The sequence below is a fragment of the Piliocolobus tephrosceles genome, chromosome 13 (assembly GCF_002776525.5).
Source record: "Piliocolobus tephrosceles isolate RC106 chromosome 13, ASM277652v3, whole genome shotgun sequence".
Classification (NCBI taxonomy): domain Eukaryota; kingdom Metazoa; phylum Chordata; class Mammalia; order Primates; family Cercopithecidae; genus Piliocolobus; species Piliocolobus tephrosceles.
Genome location: NC_045446.1, coordinates 18,833,548 through 18,840,254, shown reverse-complemented (window position 1 = coordinate 18,840,254; position 6,707 = coordinate 18,833,548). Strand labels below are relative to the sequence as shown.

General features: G+C 49.6%; 1 protein-coding gene across 2 annotated transcripts in view; it reads left to right on the top strand.

The window, feature by feature from the left end:
- Positions 1–6,707, top strand: part of CRY2 (cryptochrome circadian regulator 2) — a 54,250-nt gene that overhangs the window by 30,672 nt on the left and 16,871 nt on the right. The window contains exon 12 of one of the 2 annotated variants that reach the window (XM_023215765.1): positions 4,324–6,664. The exons of the other annotated variant lie outside the window; for it this stretch is intronic. The gene's annotated coding sequence lies outside the window, so the exon portion shown is untranslated. Of the gene's footprint in view, positions 1–4,323; positions 6,665–6,707 lie in introns of those variants that run through there. 2 annotated transcript variants of the gene reach the window in all.

Here is a 6,707-nt window from a genome sequence, read left to right as displayed (position 1 = left end):
AGGCCAGCGTCTGCGTCCCAGACCTGCCCGCATTACGCTCAGGCCAGTGTCTGTGTCCCAGATCTGCCACTTGCCTCTTGTGAGACTCCACCCAAATAGTCTCACCTCTCTGATTCTCAGTTCCTGCCTTGAAAATAAGAAGTTTAAGCGCGGGCGCGGTGGCTCAAGCCTGTAATCCCAGCACTTTGGGAGGCCGAGACGGGCGGATCACGAGGTCAGGAGATCAAGACCATCCTGGCTAACACGGTGAAACCCCGTCTCTACTAAAAATACAAAAAACTAGCCGGGCGAGGTGGCAGGCGCCTGTAGTCCCAGCTACTTGGGAGGCTGAGGCAGGAGAATGGCGTAAACCCGGGAGGCGGAGCTTGCAGTGAGCTGAGATCCGGCTACCGCACTCCAGCCCGGGGGACAGAGCAAGACTCCGTCGCAAAAAAACAAAAACAAACAAACAAACCAAACAAACAAAAAAGAAGTTTAGACTCATGTCCCCTAGTGCTTTCCCTGGTATTTCATAAGTAGGCGTTGACTGATGGCTTTCCCTTCCACTTTCTTGCATGATCTGCATGCTGTGGGAGGGGTAAAGGTGTGGTTGACCTGAGGAATGAGACTGAGCTAAGAGCTTCAGCTTTCTCTCCCATCCAGGCCCAGCTGTACTTCCCTGGCCCTCACTTGGAAGCAGGTAGCAAACCCTCTGCCTTTCTCAAGCTCTTGGGCACTGTGCCTTGCCCAATATGATGGGAGAGGGAAACATTGAGACTCAGTGACAGTCTGCAAACAAAGTTTCCTCCAAACCGTCAGCTGTTGTGGACCCTCTGCCAGCATAAACTCATGCCTGCACACGTGCATCCACCCCTCCAGGGTGAGGAGCATAGGGACGGGCGGACTTACACACTTGGGTTCTTGATAGCATCTAGTGGATGGGAAGGGGTGTGAGGGCAAAGGTACCCAGGAGGCCATGCTAACTAACATTGGGGTGCAGAGGGAGACGGTCATTCCGCTACTTTTTGTTCTAGTTACATCTGTGTTTCTTGTATTAATGACAGGTTGGAAGAGTTGGATAACTAAGATATGGGTTTTTCAGTGAATGTTTTATGAGTTAGTTTCTCCCTTGGTGCCTCCCCTTGGCTGTTCTTCCCTTCCCTTTAGTCCCGCTGTCGTCATTTTTCTGCAAGACCTCATTTGATTTCCCCAGACCCCTTTTTCTACAGACACATGCCCTAACTTGAGGACAAGAGTACAGCACCAACTAGTTATCTGCTGATCAAGCAGCTTGAGTAACTAGTTGAATAGGCCTTTGACCAGCTTTGCAGGCAAGGCCAAGCTAGTTCTTCTAAACCTTGGTTTTCTGCGTTGGTAGATTTGAAACTATCATAGAGGGACTTGGGTGACTAGGGCTTATGTGAGGCCAGGACACTGCCATCTCCCTTCATTAGCATGCCCAGAACTAACTGGTGCTGAAGTCAACATATGTCTGAATTGTTATTATTATATCCACCTGACTATACCTCACCTCCTTATCTTCTAAACTTAGGCATTGGTTCTTAAACCCTGTTTGGGTTACTCCCCATTTTGGAAAGTGTGATGGAGGATGGAACCCATACCCAGAAAACTGCATATGTTCACACACAGAGAGGAATGTGCACATCACTCCAGAGGCTCCATGGGCTGCCCCAAAGCCTATCCTTGGACTCCTTAAGGTCCAGGAACCCCAGATTAATAGCAGTTATTCTAAGGAGTCTTCATGCACTCTTTATCTTCCCCCATCCCTGAAAATGGATAAAACACACACAAAAAAATGGAGGTGTTGGGTAACGAGGACCTTTTGTGGTATATCCTGCAATCCTGAGTTTTCTATTTCAGAAGAATAGCCATCTCTTTAGTTTAACAACAGGGGCCAGAGAGAGCCCTGTGTGTGGAGTATACACTCACAATCAACATATTTCAATAAACACATGTATACCTTAATAATACATACATTTATTTGTAGCCAAAAAAAATGGCTAGGTTATTGTAATACAAGCTTAAAGGGAAAAATTATTGAAAATAACACACATTTTAAAGAATAAAACCACGGCCAGGTGCGGTGGCTCATGCCTGTAATCCCAGCACTTTGGGAGGCCAAAGTGGGCAGATCACCTGAGATCAGGAGTTCGAGACCAGCCTGGCCAACATGGTGAAACCCTATCTCTACTAAAATACAAAAATTAGTCAGGTGTGGTGGTGGGTGTCTGTAGTCCCAGCTACTTGGGAGGCGAGGCAGGAGAATTGCTTGAATCTGGGAGGCAGAGGTTGCAGTGAGCCAAGATCACACCACTGTACTCTAGCCTGGACAATAGAGCAAGACTGTTGATTAAAAAAAAAAAAAAAAAAAAAAAGCCGGGCTCGATGGCTCACGCCTGTAATCCCAGCACTTTGGGAGGCCAAAGTGGGTGGATCACCTGAGGTCGGGAGTTCAAGATCAGCCTGACTGACATGGAGAAACCCCATCTCTACTAAAAATACAAACTTAACTGGGTGTGGTGGCACGTGCCTGTAATCCCAGCTACTCAGGAGGCTGAGGCAGGAGAATCGCTTGAACCCGGGAGGCGGAAGTTGCAGTGAGCCAAGACTGGGTGACAAGAGTAAAACTCTTGTCTCAAAAAAAAAAGAATAAGACACAGTACTGACCTATACAGGTACCCACTCTTATGTCTGCTCTTTATTTTGCCCAGCTTCCAGATAAATTATCATCAGATAAAATCTGCTTCAGATTTAGTATGTGGCCTTAAAAGCATCGCATGTGTCAGAAGACTAATACTGAATCCTTGCCTCCAATGTCTTTGACTTTAAGAGCATGTTCCCTTTTTGAATAACAGCTTAACTCACATGTATGTCTGTTGGATATTAGTCTTCATGCAGCCATGTTGAATTTCTTCTAAAAGTCTTCCCCAAAAGTCTTAATGAGTAATACTGTCATATAGAGATTACTTGCTGATAAAAATACAGATTTGAGAATCAGACAGATGTGGATTTCCTTCTTGGCTCTGCCATTTATGAATGCTGTTGTCCTGGGCAAGTTCCTTCTCCTCTCTGGCTTCTGTTTTCTCAACAAAAGTGGAGGGCAAGCTTCAAGGTTACTGGGATCTCAAGTTTGTTAGTCTGCTCAGGCTGCCATGACAAAGTACCACAGACTGCGTGGCTTAATCAACAGAAATGTGTCCTCTCACTGTTCTGGAGGCTAGAAGTCTGAGATCAAAATGTTGCCAGGGTTGGCTTCTTTTCTTCTGAGGCTCCTCTCTGTGGTTTATAAGCAGCCATCTTCTCCATATATCTTCACATGGTCTTCCTTCTGTACTGTTCGGGTCTAAATTTCCTCTTCCTTTAAGGACACCAGTCATATTGGATTAGGGCCCACGCTAATGACCTCATTTAACTTAATTACCTCTATAAAGACCCTGTCTCCAAATACACTCACCTTCTGGGGTACTGGGAGTTAGGACTTCAATATAAGAATTTTGTGGGGGACAGAATTCAGCCGCAGCACAAGTGTATAGTACTTGACCTACGGCAGGCTTAGCAAGCCCACTTATTACCTACCTCACCCACATTTAAACTGCACAAACTTTTAATGGGACGCTGCGTGTCTCTGTAGACTCTGAGACACACTAAACCTATTTAAACAGGTAACCCAGCATTGTGACAGGCACACCCTGTCCTTCCTTTGTTATCAGGGATGAAGCTGTTTCTTCTCTTTGCCCCAGATTCCGGATGTCATAAATCTTTAAAATGAGTCATCCTTGTATCTCCTCTCTCCCTCCTGCCCCCACAATCTTCCAGCACTGTGCCAGGGTGCTTTCATCTATATGTGGAAATGTGCTCACCTGCTGATTCTAAACTCAGTCATTGCCTTACTCTTCAAAATTACTGGTCCCAGCGGGCTTCTCTTCCAGCCATTTTTTCCTGATTCTCCATCTCTGGCAGCAGCTGCTATGCCTTGATTCAGAAGCTGCCCTTGTCATATCTGAGCAAGTATCCCCCAAGGCTTCACGTGACTCTCACATAGCCTTGTCCTCCTCCTCCTCCTCCTCTGCTGCCCGCAGCCCTGGGTGGAGGGCCTGCAGGGGGGAGCTTGTCCTGCATCAGCACTTCAGAGGGGCAGTATTCTTTCATCCCAGTGGCATCCCAGCAACAACCTGTCCCCAGGCACCATGGCCCTTTCAGCTCACTCAGCTCTTCCCAGTACCCACTCTGAGTGTCCCCAGAGAAGCAGCCAGAGGAGCTTGTGTCCCTGGGCAACTGAGCAGCCTCCTGAATGCTCCTTTTGCCCTTGTTTTTCTCTTCCAGCTGCAGAGCCCTTGCTCCGTGAGCAAAGCCTGGGTGCCCAAGCAGCCACCGCGGCAGCAGAGTACAACCTGCAGAGAAGCTGATCACCGGGCAGAGATAGAGCGAGCATGTGTGTGTGTGTATGCGCGTGTGCAGAGGAGGGAGTGGTGTGCCTGTTTGCGTGTGCATGCATCTGTTGACACTCGTGATTCTGAATGTTGCCTGGGCTAGGAGAGTACCTGTAGCACGCCAGTGCTGTTTCCCGGCCTCCAGACACAAGGCTCGAGGTTATGGCAGTGACTTTCAGCTGAGACCTGTTCCTGCAAGCCAGCTGCCTTGTCTGAACAGAACCTAGTGGTAGGACCCTAGCAGGGATTCTGGCATCTGCCTCCCCAGACCTCCTTCCCTCCCTCCTCCCGTCAGACTGTGGAGCAGGAGGGCAGCAGTCCTGGCTGTTGTCCAAAGCATGGGATTCTGGAGGCAGCCAGAGCCCTGCTGAGTTCCTGCTTTCTGACCTGGAGGCTGAGCAGGCCAGAATGGATGGATGCTGTCCAGACGTAGCCACCTGGCCTCTCTTTCTTATTTTAAAATTCTCTGCTACTGGCTCAGTCCCAGGCCCTTCCTTAGGCATCTGGGACTGAGCATATGAGGCCACAGACAGATCTAAAAAGTTTCCGCCACCCTACAGAAGTACACACAGATACCTGACTGGTGTGGGATATGCCTGGTACTGTAATAGGAGCCTAAGACAGCACACCTACCTTTTCAGGATTTAGAAGCTAAGTTAGAAAGAGAATCCCAGCTGTCATTGTTCCTTTCTCAGAAGCTGAGAGCCAGCCTCAGAGCTTACCCAGGAGCTGTGGAGGGGCTAGGGTCAAATTCAGTCACTCTACCAGGAGGAGACCAGGTTCCAGTGGCATCAGGTCCCCTGGTTTCTCTGGCCACACTCCAAGGCACCACCGTAGTGCTGCCAGTGAGGACAGCTGACACCCAGCCAGGGAAACCATTCTAGTCTTTGTTCTGTTGGCTTCCAGGGCCTGCCCTGGACTTGTCAGCATCCAGACTGCTGTGTCAGCTCTCCCAGTAGCTGAGCTCCAAGGACTCAGGTAGAGGGACTCAGGGACGGGGACTGCCAGGGGCAGTTGGCAAAAGTCCAAGTAGAGATTACACCCAGCACACCATCCCTTCCAGGAGCAGTAGGTGGGAGGTTTGACCCAGAGAAGCCAACCCTTGCATTCCAGGAGTGGCCTGTGCCTCCCACCGCTTCCTTCCCACTGCCAGAGGCCTGCGTTGAGAAAGATGTCATGGAAAGGACAATGGTGGCCAACGAGAGCAAGTCTTCCTTCCACCCTGTGGCCTGCACTTGAGCCACAAAGAGTGTGTGTGTATATGTGGTATGTGTGTGTGTGTGTGTGTGGCTATGAGGCTGATTCCTGTTTGGATTTTTGTCCTCATATGTATCATTAAGCTGGCTTTTGGGCCATTTCCTTTCTACCTCCCCATGACCTTTCCTAGCCTCAGATCTGTTAATTCTTTTGGCCCCAGCCCGATCCCTCACTGTCCTCTGTCCTTGGACCAGAACCCTGGGGCCAGACCCATCTCCTGTAGCTGTCCACCACACTGACAGGCTTCTTCCTGAGATATCCTCAGGTATTCTCAGCCAGAGAGCTGCCTTTAGAGTCCAACTGTTGTATGTATGTCACCCTCACTAGAAATGTCCCGTCATCGTTGGAGGGGAGCAGGGCACAGGGGATGGTGTGCATTCAGAGCATTGGGTTGGGGGCTTCCCTGTTCCCTCAGCCCCAGCCGAGAGGAAAGAGTGTCAGGGGCCATTGCCAGAAAGAGAGTAAAGCAAACCTGGAAGGGCAAATCTGAGACTGTGGGAAGGCCAAAGGTCGAGGCCCAGATTCAGTATTCACTAGCAGTGCCTTCAGGTAGCAGGATGATTTCTTTTCCTGCCTGTCTGATGCTGGCTCTCTCCTAAGGTACAGGTTGGCAGAACCACCTCCCCCTACTTCTCCACCATCCCTGGCATGCCAGCCCATTCCCAGATCAACCTGCCAGTGCGCTCTTGGAGGCAGTGCACTCCTGGAGCCAGGAGGGAGGGGCAGGGTGGAGAGGGTATGTCTAGTAGCCTGGAGCTCCACAGTGGCTTCATGCCTCCCTTCTCCCAGCTCAGGTGGCCCTGAGGGCTCCCTCGGAACAATGCCCCAAATCCTGACCTTAGGGTCAGCATGGGGAAGAGATGGTTGCAGGCAAAATGCACTTTATAGAGATTTTCTATTGCTGGGAAAGTGTGTTTCTCCCATAGTATGTTTGTGAATATTCACTTGTTTTATAAATGTCTGACCTGTCTGAGTAAGGTTGTGCTGTTGTCAATCTTGTGGGAGGTCTGGAAACCAGGG